This window comes from Sphaerodactylus townsendi, linkage group LG15, assembly GCF_021028975.2.
Source record: "Sphaerodactylus townsendi isolate TG3544 linkage group LG15, MPM_Stown_v2.3, whole genome shotgun sequence".
NCBI lineage: Eukaryota > Metazoa > Chordata > Lepidosauria > Squamata > Sphaerodactylidae > Sphaerodactylus > Sphaerodactylus townsendi.
The window spans coordinates 36,063,013-36,078,152 of NC_059439.1; positions in this window are offsets into that span (position 1 = coordinate 36,063,013).

A 15,140-nucleotide genomic window follows, 5' to 3' on the forward strand; every position below is an offset into this window, starting at 1 on the left:
CCGGCTCGGGGCTCTTGCGAAACCTAGAGCACGCTGTGTCCCTGGGATCCATCTGAAAACGGCTACTCCGCTGCCTTATTCCTGGCCTCGAAATAGATCCAGCGCTTGATTCGGAGGGCTCAGTTCGTCTCCAGAAAGCAGGGATCGGTTTCTCCGGAGAAAACAACTGCTTGGCTGGGGGGCGGGGGTGGTGGTGGCAGGGGGTGAGCTCTATGGTGTTATACACTGCCGAGTCCCCCCTACCCTCTTCAAAACACCGAACCCCACTCATTCCAGGTCCCAACACCCCAAATCTTCAGGAACCCTACACGGTAGTGCCTGCATTCGATTTCGAATACCTTTCATGGCATATAAATAGTTTCACATTAACATTGCAAGACAATAACAGCCTTTGCAACTTCTGACGAGTTAAAATAACACCATTTAAAAATTTAGCCACCGCTTCCAACAGCTCGTCATTGTGGCTGTTTAAAAGATATACAACCTTCTGTTTGTCTGTAATGCCTTCACTTCCATGCAGGAAGGGGATTATGTGCTTCTTCCTACCTATCTCATAAAAAGGACAATCCAACAGCACTGGGCCTGAATTACCATTTTAGAGCAGGATGGTTTGCCCTTAGTTATGCTATCCTCTAAAAAAGTGTTTAGCAGAATCAGAAGTCAGACTCTATGATTTAGAGTATCAGAGTCTGTTCGACCAGGCTAGTAGATTCTGCTCTTCTTTGTATCTTGGCATTTCTTTGGGGAAAACAAAAATATCCAACTATTTATATTTACTTCCTGAACCCAAACTCCAACGTACAATCTCCTTAGCGACATGTAACATCATGCCATCTTCCCGGAGATCTGGTAGGGAGACGAAAATACCACGCCATGAAAGGCTTTGCATTTGTAACATGAACCTGTGCCACACGGGCATTTCCTTTCTTTATGTGGAATTCCAAGGTGTGGAATTCCAAGGCTAAAGGAATTCCAAGGCTAAAGGAAGAAGGCAGGGCATTACACCTAGCTAAGGTGATTGCTCCACGCCACCGCGCCACAACCAGGGTAGTGCCTGTAGCACAGCAGCCCTGCTCCCTCCTTGCAGCGCGCACAGATTTACACGGGCCGTCTCACAGCAACCAAGCCCAGGCCGGTACAGGAAAACAACTTTTTGGCCACTTCTGCGGCTGCTTACCTCAGCACAGAGATAAGAAGCAGAAAACAACACGCCAGATAAGGCTTGCTTCATTGAGCTCTCGTGACACCGCCCCATCATTCGCCCGCAGCCTACGAATAACCAACCTGTGATGCCCTTCCACGCCTCAGCCTATTTGCCTAACCTTCTTCTTTTCCAGTTGCCAGCCTCCAGGCGGGGACTGGAGACCGCCCCACTGATCTCCAGGTGACAGAGATGAATTCCCCCGGAGAAAATAGCTGCTTTGGACTCTATGGCCCCTTCCGCACACGCAAAATAATGCGTTTTCAAACCACTTTCACAACTGTTTGTAAGTGGATTTTGCTATTACGCACAACTTCAAAGAGCACTGAAAGCAGTTTGAAAGTGCATTATTCTGCATGTGTGGAATGAGCCTATGGCTGATTCCGCATGGGCCAAAAACAGCAGTGTGAAAACGGTGTGAAAACGGTGTGAAAGGGTTTGAAACAGTGTAAAAGGGTTTATACCCGTGGTGGCGAACCTTTGGCACTCCAGATGTTATGGACTACAATTCCCATCAGCCCCTGCCAGCATGGCCAATTGGAATGGTAGTCCATAACATCTGGAGTGCCAGAGGTTCGCCACCACTGGTTTATACTGTTTTCACACCGTTTTCACACCACTGTTTTTGGCCCATGCGGAATCTATGTGTGGCATTAGACCCAGCTAAGGTTCCTGCCCTCCCTAAGCCCTGCTCTGCCTCCAGATCTCCAGGAATTCCCCAGTCCGGAGTTGGCAACCTAGGCCTAACCTCTCAATAATCTTCAGTCAAAACCTGAGGGATTTTGGGGAAAAAAACCCACACGTGGGCATGTGTGTGACTCTTTAAAAAGCACTTTTAACCGCAGCAGATAGGGAAAATTACAGCTAAGCCAATGTCGTGCGGGGATGGCCATTTAATTTATGTTTCTCATAATAATTATGCTGTGTGTATAGAAGTTCCCACTTTCTGACATGTTGGCAAATGAGTGTCATGTCTTTTTTGTATATTGATTCCTTCCGTGCATTTCTTTGTTCTCTTTAGACCAGTGATGGCGAACCTTTGGCACTCCAGATGTTATGGACTACAATTCCCATCTGGGGGGGGGTGGGGGGGGGGGGGGGTGGGGGGGGGGGGGGGTGGGGGGGGGGGGGGGTGGGGGGGGGGGGGGGTGGGGGGGGGGGGGGGTGGGGGGGGGGGGGGGTGGGGGGGGGGGGGGGTGGGGGGGGGGGGGGGTGGGGGGGGGGGGGGGTGGGGGGGGGGGGGGGTGGGGGGGGGGGGGGGTGGGGGGGGGGGGGGGTGGGGGGGGGGGGGGGTGGGGGGGGGGGGGGGTGGGGGGGGGGGGGGGTGGGGGGGGGGGGGGGTGGGGGGGGGGGGGGGTGGGGGGGGGGGGGGGTGGGGGGGGGGGGGGGTGGGGGGGGGGGGGGGTGGGGGGGGGGGGGGGTGGGGGGGGGGGGGGGTGGGGGGGGGGGGGGGTGGGGGGGGGGGGGGGTGGGGGGGGGGGGGGGTGGGGGGGGGGGGGGGTGGGGGGGGGGGGGGGTGGGGGGGGGGGGGGGTGGGGGGGGGGGGGGGTGGGGGGGGGGGGGGGTGGGGGGGGGGGGGGGTGGGGGGGGGGGGGGGTGGGGGGGGGGGGGGGTGGGGGGGGGGGGGGGTGGGGGGGGGGGGGGGTGGGGGGGGGGGGGGGTGGGGGGGGGGGGGGGTGGGGGGGGGGGGGGGTGGGGGGGGGGGGGGGTGGGGGGGGGGGGGGGTGGGGGGGGGGGGGGGTGGGGGGGGGGGGGGGTGGGGGGGGGGGGGGGTGGGGGGGGGGGGGGGTGGGGGGGGGGGGGGGTGGGGGGGGGGGGGGGTGGGGGGGGGGGGGGGTGGGGGGGGGGGGGGGTGGGGGGGGGGGGGGGTGGGGGGGGGGGGGGGTGGGGGGGGGGGGGGGTGGGGGGGGGGGGGGGTGGGGGGGGGGGGGGGTGGGGGGGGGGGGGGGTGGGGGGGGGGGGGGGTGGGGGGGGGGGGGGGTGGGGGGGGGGGGGGGTGGGGGGGGGGGGGGGTGGGGGGGGGGGGGGGTGGGGGGGGGGGGGGGTGGGGGGGGGGGGGGGTGGGGGGGGGGGGGGGTGGGGGGGGGGGGGGGTGGGGGGGGGGGGGGGTGGGGGGGGGGGGGGGTGGGGGGGGGGGGGGGTGGGGGGGGGGGGGGGTGGGGGGGGGGGGGGGTGGGGGGGGGGGGGGGTGGGGGGGGGGGGGGGTGGGGGGGGGGGGGGGTGGGGGGGGGGGGGGGTGGGGGGGGGGGGGGGTGGGGGGGGGGGGGGGTGGGGGGGGGGGGGGGTGGGGGGGGGGGGGGGTGGGGGGGGGGGGGGGTGGGGGGGGGGGGGGGTGGGGGGGGGGGGGGGTGGGGGGGGGGGGGGGTGGGGGGGGGGGGGGGTGGGGGGGGGGGGGGGTGGGGGGGGGGGGGGGTGGGGGGGGGGGGGGGTGGGGGGGGGGGGGGGTGGGGGGGGGGGGGGGTGGGGGGGGGGGGGGGTGGGGGGGGGGGGGGGTGGGGGGGGGGGGGGGTGGGGGGGGGGGGGGGTGGGGGGGGGGGGGGGTGGGGGGGGGGGGGGGTGGGGGGGGGGGGGGGTGGGGGGGGGGGGGGGTGGGGGGGGGGGGGGGTGGGGGGGGGGGGGGGTGGGGGGGGGGGGGGGTGGGGGGGGGGGGGGGTGGGGGGGGGGGGGGGTGGGGGGGGGGGGGGGTGGGGGGGGGGGGGGGTGGGGGGGGGGGGGGGTGGGGGGGGGGGGGGGTGGGGGGGGGGGGGGGTGGGGGGGGGGGGGGGTGGGGGGGGGGGGGGGTGGGGGGGGGGGGGGGTGGGGGGGGGGGGGGGTGGGGGGGGGGGGGGGTGGGGGGGGGGGGGGGTGGGGGGGGGGGGGGGTGGGGGGGGGGGGGGGTGGGGGGGGGGGGGGGTGGGGGGGGGGGGGGGTGGGGGGGGGGGGGGGTGGGGGGGGGGGGGGGTGGGGGGGGGGGGGGGTGGGGGGGGGGGGGGGTGGGGGGGGGGGGGGGTGGGGGGGGGGGGGGGTGGGGGGGGGGGGGGGTGGGGGGGGGGGGGGGTGGGGGGGGGGGGGGGTGGGGGGGGGGGGGGGTGGGGGGGGGGGGGGGTGGGGGGGGGGGGGGGTGGGGGGGGGGGGGGGTGGGGGGGGGGGGGGGTGGGGGGGGGGGGGGGTGGGGGGGGGGGGGGGTGGGGGGGGGGGGGGGTGGGGGGGGGGGGGGGTGGGGGGGGGGGGGGGTGGGGGGGGGGGGGGGTGGGGGGGGGGGGGGGTGGGGGGGGGGGGGGGTGGGGGGGGGGGGGGGTGGGGGGGGGGGGGGGTGGGGGGGGGGGGGGGTGGGGGGGGGGGGGGGTGGGGGGGGGGGGGGGTGGGGGGGGGGGGGGGTGGGGGGGGGGGGGGGTGGGGGGGGGGGGGGGTGGGGGGGGGGGGGGGTGGGGGGGGGGGGGGGTGGGGGGGGGGGGGGGTGGGGGGGGGGGGGGGTGGGGGGGGGGGGGGGTGGGGGGGGGGGGGGGTGGGGGGGGGGGGGGGTGGGGGGGGGGGGGGGTGGGGGGGGGGGGGGGTGGGGGGGGGGGGGGGTGGGGGGGGGGGGGGGTGGGGGGGGGGGGGGGTGGGGGGGGGGGGGGGTGGGGGGGGGGGGGGGTGGGGGGGGGGGGGGGTGGGGGGGGGGGGGGGTGGGGGGGGGGGGGGGTGGGGGGGGGGGGGGGTGGGGGGGGGGGGGGGTGGGGGGGGGGGGGGGTGGGGGGGGGGGGGGGTGGGGGGGGGGGGGGGTGGGGGGGGGGGGGGGTGGGGGGGGGGGGGGGTGGGGGGGGGGGGGGGTGGGGGGGGGGGGGGGTGGGGGGGGGGGGGGGTGGGGGGGGGGGGGGGTGGGGGGGGGGGGGGGTGGGGGGGGGGGGGGGTGGGGGGGGGGGGGGGTGGGGGGGGGGGGGGGTGGGGGGGGGGGGGGGTGGGGGGGGGGGGGGGTGGGGGGGGGGGGGGGTGGGGGGGGGGGGGGGTGGGGGGGGGGGGGGGTGGGGGGGGGGGGGGGTGGGGGGGGGGGGGGGTGGGGGGGGGGGGGGGTGGGGGGGGGGGGGGGTGGGGGGGGGGGGGGGTGGGGGGGGGGGGGGGTGGGGGGGGGGGGGGGTGGGGGGGGGGGGGGGTGGGGGGGGGGGGGGGTGGGGGGGGGGGGGGGTGGGGGGGGGGGGGGGTGGGGGGGGGGGGGGGTGGGGGGGGGGGGGGGTGGGGGGGGGGGGGGGTGGGGGGGGGGGGGGGTGGGGGGGGGGGGGGGTGGGGGGGGGGGGGGGTGGGGGGGGGGGGGGGTGGGGGGGGGGGGGGGTGGGGGGGGGGGGGGGTGGGGGGGGGGGGGGGTGGGGGGGGGGGGGGGTGGGGGGGGGGGGGGGTGGGGGGGGGGGGGGGTGGGGGGGGGGGGGGGTGGGGGGGGGGGGGGGTGGGGGGGGGGGGGGGTGGGGGGGGGGGGGGGTGGGGGGGGGGGGGGGTGGGGGGGGGGGGGGGTGGGGGGGGGGGGGGGTGGGGGGGGGGGGGGGTGGGGGGGGGGGGGGGTGGGGGGGGGGGGGGGTGGGGGGGGGGGGGGGTGGGGGGGGGGGGGGGTGGGGGGGGGGGGGGGTGGGGGGGGGGGGGGGTGGGGGGGGGGGGGGGTGGGGGGGGGGGGGGGTGGGGGGGGGGGGGGGTGGGGGGGGGGGGGGGTGGGGGGGGGGGGGGGTGGGGGGGGGGGGGGGTGGGGGGGGGGGGGGGTGGGGGGGGGGGGGGGTGGGGGGGGGGGGGGGTGGGGGGGGGGGGGGGTGGGGGGGGGGGGGGGTGGGGGGGGGGGGGGGTGGGGGGGGGGGGGGGTGGGGGGGGGGGGGGGTGGGGGGGGGGGGGGGTGGGGGGGGGGGGGGGTGGGGGGGGGGGGGGGTGGGGGGGGGGGGGGGTGGGGGGGGGGGGGGGTGGGGGGGGGGGGGGGTGGGGGGGGGGGGGGGTGGGGGGGGGGGGGGGTGGGGGGGGGGGGGGGTGGGGGGGGGGGGGGGTGGGGGGGGGGGGGGGTGGGGGGGGGGGGGGGTGGGGGGGGGGGGGGGTGGGGGGGGGGGGGGGTGGGGGGGGGGGGGGGTGGGGGGGGGGGGGGGTGGGGGGGGGGGGGGGTGGGGGGGGGGGGGGGTGGGGGGGGGGGGGGGTGGGGGGGGGGGGGGGTGGGGGGGGGGGGGGGTGGGGGGGGGGGGGGGTGGGGGGGGGGGGGGGTGGGGGGGGGGGGGGGTGGGGGGGGGGGGGGGTGGGGGGGGGGGGGGGTGGGGGGGGGGGGGGGTGGGGGGGGGGGGGGGTGGGGGGGGGGGGGGGTGGGGGGGGGGGGGGGTGGGGGGGGGGGGGGGTGGGGGGGGGGGGGGGTGGGGGGGGGGGGGGGTGGGGGGGGGGGGGGGTGGGGGGGGGGGGGGGTGGGGGGGGGGGGGGGTGGGGGGGGGGGGGGGTGGGGGGGGGGGGGGGTGGGGGGGGGGGGGGGTGGGGGGGGGGGGGGGTGGGGGGGGGGGGGGGTGGGGGGGGGGGGGGGTGGGGGGGGGGGGGGGTGGGGGGGGGGGGGGGTGGGGGGGGGGGGGGGTGGGGGGGGGGGGGGGTGGGGGGGGGGGGGGGTGGGGGGGGGGGGGGGTGGGGGGGGGGGGGGGTGGGGGGGGGGGGGGGTGGGGGGGGGGGGGGGTGGGGGGGGGGGGGGGTGGGGGGGGGGGGGGGTGGGGGGGGGGGGGGGTGGGGGGGGGGGGGGGTGGGGGGGGGGGGGGGTGGGGGGGGGGGGGGGTGGGGGGGGGGGGGGGTGGGGGGGGGGGGGGGTGGGGGGGGGGGGGGGTGGGGGGGGGGGGGGGTGGGGGGGGGGGGGGGTGGGGGGGGGGGGGGGTGGGGGGGGGGGGGGGTGGGGGGGGGGGGGGGTGGGGGGGGGGGGGGGTGGGGGGGGGGGGGGGTGGGGGGGGGGGGGGGTGGGGGGGGGGGGGGGTGGGGGGGGGGGGGGGTGGGGGGGGGGGGGGGTGGGGGGGGGGGGGGGTGGGGGGGGGGGGGGGTGGGGGGGGGGGGGGGTGGGGGGGGGGGGGGGTGGGGGGGGGGGGGGGTGGGGGGGGGGGGGGGTGGGGGGGGGGGGGGGTGGGGGGGGGGGGGGGTGGGGGGGGGGGGGGGTGGGGGGGGGGGGGGGTGGGGGGGGGGGGGGGTGGGGGGGGGGGGGGGTGGGGGGGGGGGGGGGTGGGGGGGGGGGGGGGTGGGGGGGGGGGGGGGTGGGGGGGGGGGGGGGTGGGGGGGGGGGGGGGTGGGGGGGGGGGGGGGTGGGGGGGGGGGGGGGTGGGGGGGGGGGGGGGTGGGGGGGGGGGGGGGTGGGGGGGGGGGGGGGTGGGGGGGGGGGGGGGTGGGGGGGGGGGGGGGTGGGGGGGGGGGGGGGTGGGGGGGGGGGGGGGTGGGGGGGGGGGGGGGTGGGGGGGGGGGGGGGTGGGGGGGGGGGGGGGTGGGGGGGGGGGGGGGTGGGGGGGGGGGGGGGTGGGGGGGGGGGGGGGTGGGGGGGGGGGGGGGTGGGGGGGGGGGGGGGTGGGGGGGGGGGGGGGTGGGGGGGGGGGGGGGTGGGGGGGGGGGGGGGTGGGGGGGGGGGGGGGTGGGGGGGGGGGGGGGTGGGGGGGGGGGGGGGTGGGGGGGGGGGGGGGTGGGGGGGGGGGGGGGTGGGGGGGGGGGGGGGTGGGGGGGGGGGGGGGTGGGGGGGGGGGGGGGTGGGGGGGGGGGGGGGTGGGGGGGGGGGGGGGTGGGGGGGGGGGGGGGTGGGGGGGGGGGGGGGTGGGGGGGGGGGGGGGTGGGGGGGGGGGGGGGTGGGGGGGGGGGGGGGTGGGGGGGGGGGGGGGTGGGGGGGGGGGGGGGTGGGGGGGGGGGGGGGTGGGGGGGGGGGGGGGTGGGGGGGGGGGGGGGTGGGGGGGGGGGGGGGTGGGGGGGGGGGGGGGTGGGGGGGGGGGGGGGTGGGGGGGGGGGGGGGTGGGGGGGGGGGGGGGTGGGGGGGGGGGGGGGTGGGGGGGGGGGGGGGTGGGGGGGGGGGGGGGTGGGGGGGGGGGGGGGTGGGGGGGGGGGGGGGTGGGGGGGGGGGGGGGTGGGGGGGGGGGGGGGTGGGGGGGGGGGGGGGTGGGGGGGGGGGGGGGTGGGGGGGGGGGGGGGTGGGGGGGGGGGGGGGTGGGGGGGGGGGGGGGTGGGGGGGGGGGGGGGTGGGGGGGGGGGGGGGTGGGGGGGGGGGGGGGTGGGGGGGGGGGGGGGTGGGGGGGGGGGGGGGTGGGGGGGGGGGGGGGTGGGGGGGGGGGGGGGTGGGGGGGGGGGGGGGTGGGGGGGGGGGGGGGTGGGGGGGGGGGGGGGTGGGGGGGGGGGGGGGTGGGGGGGGGGGGGGGTGGGGGGGGGGGGGGGTGGGGGGGGGGGGGGGTGGGGGGGGGGGGGGGTGGGGGGGGGGGGGGGTGGGGGGGGGGGGGGGTGGGGGGGGGGGGGGGTGGGGGGGGGGGGGGGTGGGGGGGGGGGGGGGTGGGGGGGGGGGGGGGTGGGGGGGGGGGGGGGTGGGGGGGGGGGGGGGTGGGGGGGGGGGGGGGTGGGGGGGGGGGGGGGTGGGGGGGGGGGGGGGTGGGGGGGGGGGGGGGTGGGGGGGGGGGGGGGTGGGGGGGGGGGGGGGTGGGGGGGGGGGGGGGTGGGGGGGGGGGGGGGTGGGGGGGGGGGGGGGTGGGGGGGGGGGGGGGTGGGGGGGGGGGGGGGTGGGGGGGGGGGGGGGTGGGGGGGGGGGGGGGTGGGGGGGGGGGGGGGTGGGGGGGGGGGGGGGTGGGGGGGGGGGGGGGTGGGGGGGGGGGGGGGTGGGGGGGGGGGGGGGTGGGGGGGGGGGGGGGTGGGGGGGGGGGGGGGTGGGGGGGGGGGGGGGTGGGGGGGGGGGGGGGTGGGGGGGGGGGGGGGTGGGGGGGGGGGGGGGTGGGGGGGGGGGGGGGTGGGGGGGGGGGGGGGTGGGGGGGGGGGGGGGTGGGGGGGGGGGGGGGTGGGGGGGGGGGGGGGTGGGGGGGGGGGGGGGTGGGGGGGGGGGGGGGTGGGGGGGGGGGGGGGTGGGGGGGGGGGGGGGTGGGGGGGGGGGGGGGTGGGGGGGGGGGGGGGTGGGGGGGGGGGGGGGTGGGGGGGGGGGGGGGTGGGGGGGGGGGGGGGTGGGGGGGGGGGGGGGTGGGGGGGGGGGGGGGTGGGGGGGGGGGGGGGTGGGGGGGGGGGGGGGTGGGGGGGGGGGGGGGTGGGGGGGGGGGGGGGTGGGGGGGGGGGGGGGTGGGGGGGGGGGGGGGTGGGGGGGGGGGGGGGTGGGGGGGGGGGGGGGTGGGGGGGGGGGGGGGTGGGGGGGGGGGGGGGTGGGGGGGGGGGGGGGTGGGGGGGGGGGGGGGTGGGGGGGGGGGGGGGTGGGGGGGGGGGGGGGTGGGGGGGGGGGGGGGTGGGGGGGGGGGGGGGTGGGGGGGGGGGGGGGTGGGGGGGGGGGGGGGTGGGGGGGGGGGGGGGTGGGGGGGGGGGGGGGTGGGGGGGGGGGGGGGTGGGGGGGGGGGGGGGTGGGGGGGGGGGGGGGTGGGGGGGGGGGGGGGTGGGGGGGGGGGGGGGTGGGGGGGGGGGGGGGTGGGGGGGGGGGGGGGTGGGGGGGGGGGGGGGTGGGGGGGGGGGGGGGTGGGGGGGGGGGGGGGTGGGGGGGGGGGGGGGTGGGGGGGGGGGGGGGTGGGGGGGGGGGGGGGTGGGGGGGGGGGGGGGTGGGGGGGGGGGGGGGTGGGGGGGGGGGGGGGTGGGGGGGGGGGGGGGTGGGGGGGGGGGGGGGTGGGGGGGGGGGGGGGTGGGGGGGGGGGGGGGTGGGGGGGGGGGGGGGTGGGGGGGGGGGGGGGTGGGGGGGGGGGGGGGTGGGGGGGGGGGGGGGTGGGGGGGGGGGGGGGTGGGGGGGGGGGGGGGTGGGGGGGGGGGGGGGTGGGGGGGGGGGGGGGTGGGGGGGGGGGGGGGTGGGGGGGGGGGGGGGTGGGGGGGGGGGGGGGTGGGGGGGGGGGGGGGTGGGGGGGGGGGGGGGTGGGGGGGGGGGGGGGTGGGGGGGGGGGGGGGTGGGGGGGGGGGGGGGTGGGGGGGGGGGGGGGTGGGGGGGGGGGGGGGTGGGGGGGGGGGGGGGTGGGGGGGGGGGGGGGTGGGGGGGGGGGGGGGTGGGGGGGGGGGGGGGTGGGGGGGGGGGGGGGTGGGGGGGGGGGGGGGTGGGGGGGGGGGGGGGTGGGGGGGGGGGGGGGTGGGGGGGGGGGGGGGTGGGGGGGGGGGGGGGTGGGGGGGGGGGGGGGTGGGGGGGGGGGGGGGTGGGGGGGGGGGGGGGTGGGGGGGGGGGGGGGTGGGGGGGGGGGGGGGTGGGGGGGGGGGGGGGTGGGGGGGGGGGGGGGTGGGGGGGGGGGGGGGTGGGGGGGGGGGGGGGTGGGGGGGGGGGGGGGTGGGGGGGGGGGGGGGTGGGGGGGGGGGGGGGTGGGGGGGGGGGGGGGTGGGGGGGGGGGGGGGTGGGGGGGGGGGGGGGTGGGGGGGGGGGGGGGTGGGGGGGGGGGGGGGTGGGGGGGGGGGGGGGTGGGGGGGGGGGGGGGTGGGGGGGGGGGGGGGTGGGGGGGGGGGGGGGTGGGGGGGGGGGGGGGTGGGGGGGGGGGGGGGTGGGGGGGGGGGGGGGTGGGGGGGGGGGGGGGTGGGGGGGGGGGGGGGTGGGGGGGGGGGGGGGTGGGGGGGGGGGGGGGTGGGGGGGGGGGGGGGTGGGGGGGGGGGGGGGTGGGGGGGGGGGGGGGTGGGGGGGGGGGGGGGTGGGGGGGGGGGGGGGTGGGGGGGGGGGGGGGTGGGGGGGGGGGGGGGTGGGGGGGGGGGGGGGTGGGGGGGGGGGGGGGTGGGGGGGGGGGGGGGTGGGGGGGGGGGGGGGTGGGGGGGGGGGGGGGTGGGGGGGGGGGGGGGTGGGGGGGGGGGGGGGTGGGGGGGGGGGGGGGTGGGGGGGGGGGGGGGTGGGGGGGGGGGGGGGTGGGGGGGGGGGGGGGTGGGGGGGGGGGGGGGTGGGGGGGGGGGGGGGTGGGGGGGGGGGGGGGTGGGGGGGGGGGGGGGTGGGGGGGGGGGGGGGTGGGGGGGGGGGGGGGTGGGGGGGGGGGGGGGTGGGGGGGGGGGGGGGTGGGGGGGGGGGGGGGTGGGGGGGGGGGGGGGTGGGGGGGGGGGGGGGTGGGGGGGGGGGGGGGTGGGGGGGGGGGGGGGTGGGGGGGGGGGGGGGTGGGGGGGGGGGGGGGTGGGGGGGGGGGGGGGTGGGGGGGGGGGGGGGTGGGGGGGGGGGGGGGTGGGGGGGGGGGGGGGTGGGGGGGGGGGGGGGTGGGGGGGGGGGGGGGTGGGGGGGGGGGGGGGTGGGGGGGGGGGGGGGTGGGGGGGGGGGGGGGTGGGGGGGGGGGGGGGTGGGGGGGGGGGGGGGTGGGGGGGGGGGGGGGTGGGGGGGGGGGGGGGTGGGGGGGGGGGGGGGTGGGGGGGGGGGGGGGTGGGGGGGGGGGGGGGTGGGGGGGGGGGGGGGTGGGGGGGGGGGGGGGTGGGGGGGGGGGGGGGTGGGGGGGGGGGGGGGTGGGGGGGGGGGGGGGTGGGGGGGGGGGGGGGTGGGGGGGGGGGGGGGTGGGGGGGGGGGGGGGTGGGGGGGGGGGGGGGTGGGGGGGGGGGGGGGTGGGGGGGGGGGGGGGTGGGGGGGGGGGGGGGTGGGGGGGGGGGGGGGTGGGGGGGGGGGGGGGTGGGGGGGGGGGGGGGTGGGGGGGGGGGGGGGTGGGGGGGGGGGGGGGTGGGGGGGGGGGGGGGTGGGGGGGGGGGGGGGTGGGGGGGGGGGGGGGTGGGGGGGGGGGGGGGTGGGGGGGGGGGGGGGTGGGGGGGGGGGGGGGTGGGGGGGGGGGGGGGTGGGGGGGGGGGGGGGTGGGGGGGGGGGGGGGTGGGGGGGGGGGGGGGTGGGGGGGGGGGGGGGTGGGGGGGGGGGGGGGTGGGGGGGGGGGGGGGTGGGGGGGGGGGGGGGTGGGGGGGGGGGGGGGTGGGGGGGGGGGGGGGTGGGGGGGGGGGGGGGTGGGGGGGGGGGGGGGTGGGGGGGGGGGGGGGTGGGGGGGGGGGGGGGTGGGGGGGGGGGGGGGTGGGGGGGTGTGGGAGTGCACAAGCTAATCTGAATTCCCCAGATAAGCCTCCACAGCTCAGGCGGCAGAGCTGGGAATCAAACCCGGTTCCTCCAGATTAGATACACGAGCTCTTAACCTCCTACGCCACTGCTGCTCCCCAGCAGAGATCCCCAGCTCTATTGACCCTGCAGGTAGCTTTGCAATTCTGACCCAAGGTAGTGGGAACAGTCACAAAATGGCTGCCATAGGAGACTGCAAAAAGTCAGGGAGCGAGGCTATGCAAACTTAGGAGCAGTACCAGTACAGATGGTTTACTATTATTAGATTTTTACGCTTCCTCTCCCCTGTCGGGCTCCACACTAAATCTTACTTCTGAGTAAATGTGCACAGGATCAGGTTGTAAATAACTCAGACTTTTTTTCGGTGGATTAGGGTCTGCTGAGCAAATCCCCCGAGTACCGTAGCCAGCTCACGACTCACCACGTCCCGGTTCAATCCAGTTTTTTCACACTGTGAGTCAGTCTCTACATGTGACAAATTCAAGGCTTTCCGTTCCCATGAGACACAGCTTGTGCTTATTGTGACATTAAAAAAGCTCTGAATCCTCAGCAAATGTTGTCAGCATTGTGGGAGAAGAGTCTCTCTTTTTTGGATTGCTCTTGAGGAAGCTGCATGGGAATTGCAAACAGGTCACAGAGTCCATAGAGGCTGAGGCTAAATACTCCACGGTTTTGACTGTGATTTCTGAATCGTCTGTTAGCTGTTTTGGGGAACGCTTTGACTTAGGAACTCAGTAGCCTGCCCTCCTTTAGCGGAGGGTTCATGACTCAGTGGTAGAACATTTGCTTCCCATGCAGACCATCCCAGGTCCAATTCTCAGCATCTCCAGTCAGGATCATGTTGTAAGTCACAGGTGTCAAACTCGCGGCCCTCCAGATGTTATGGACTACAGTTCCCATCAGCCCCTGCCAGCACGTGCTGGCAGGGGGATGATGGGAACTGTAGTCCATAACATCTGGAGGGCCACGAGTTTGACACCTATGTTGTAAGTGATGGCAAGGACCCCACTCTGAGATCCTGAAGAGGCGAACCGTACTGGCTCCCAACTCACCTAGCTCAGATTAGGCCTGGATATTGCAGGTAGGGCCATAAGGACGCGCTTAAAAACCAGTTTATTGCCCTTGAATGTTGTAAGCTGCCCTGAGCCAACAGATTCCTTGCCCACACAAAACTTCATGCACAGACGATGCTCTTTCGCGGGTTTTGGGATGCTCCACCCACGTCGGTGGAAATCAGTGCCGCACACTTGTCTTGGGCCCCTTCCGCACGCGCAAAATAATGCGTTTTCAAACCACTTTCACAACTGTTCGCAAGTGGATGTTGCCATTCCGCACAGCTTCAAAGAGCACTGAAAGCAGTTTGAAAAGTGCATTATTCTGCATGGGCGGAATGAGCCTTGGTGAAAAAAACATTTTGCTTAAAAATATCCAATTAACGTTTCTCACAGGGATATTTCTCTAACGAAGGCCCCTTCCGCACATGCAGACGAATGCACCTTCAATCCACTTTCACAATTGTTTGCCAGTTGATTTTGCTATTCCACACAGTAACATCCAGCTATGAGATGCATTTAAAGTGGACTGAAAGTGCATTATTGTTCTTATGTGATTGGGGTTTGGAATATGCTGCCACAGGAGGTGGTGGTGGCCACTCACCTGGATAGCTTTAAAAGGAGCTTGGACAGATTGATGGAGGAGAAGTCGATCTCTGGCTACCAATCTTGATCCTCCTTGATCTGAGATTGCAAATGCCTTAGCAGACCAGGTGCTCGGGAGCAACAGCCGCAGAAGGCCGTTGCTTTCCCATCCTGCATGTGAGCTCCCAAAGGCACCTGGTGGGCCACTGCGAGTAGCAGAGAGCTGGACTAGATGGACTCTGGTCTGATCCAGCTGGCTTGTTCTTATGTTCTTATTATTCTGCATGTGTGGAAAAGGCCTAAGCCATCCACTTCCTCTTATTATTTATATATCTGTCCCCGTTCGTGGCATCTGTAGCTCAGCTCCTCGCACTCATTGTGCAGTTTTGTGGATACATTCTGTTCCCCTGCCCACTGGCACGGGATAGTTCACAATTTTGCATTAAGGAAATTAAAACTTTGCAGCTACGAACTGGAGCCAAGAATCTGATCAGCAATGGAGCGGAAAGCATTACCCGCTGGGAGGGGTGGGGCATATTGCAACAGGACATCCATTGGGTAGGGCCCAGGGCTAATAGACAACGGTTGGATAAGTGGGGACAGAGGCATGGCGCTGTTAAGAAAGGGGGCGAAGGCAAGGCTGGGGCAGGTTGAAAGCTGGGGAAGAAAGCAGGCACTACAGGAGTGTCAGCTGGGCCTTAATTGTATCCCAGAGCTCTTGACAAATAGGCCATATTGCCCCTTGACAAATCCCCATATTGCCCCGGTAGGCCCCTCCGCTCCTCCTCCTCGGACCTACTCGTGATCCCTGGCCCCAAAAAGGATCAGGCTGGCCTCGACGAGGGGCAGGGCCTTTTCAGCCCTGGCCCCTACCTGGTGGAACAGGGTCCCTAGGGAGATCAGGGCCCTGCGGGACTTACAGAGTTTCCGCAGGGCCTGCAAGACGGACCTGTTCCACCAGCCGTCTGGCCAGCCTGGTTAAAAAATACATCTACCGTGTCATCTGGCCTCCCGTGGGCGCAAGGGGGGGGGAGGGGGGTAGCCAGACGCCATCCATATTTTTAAATGGGTTCTGTTTTATGTAAATAATATTTAAATTATGTTTTAATGTATGTTTTAACCTTGTTGTAAACCGCCCTGAGCCCTCAGGGGGAGGGTGGCATATAAAATTAATAAATGAAATGAAATATAG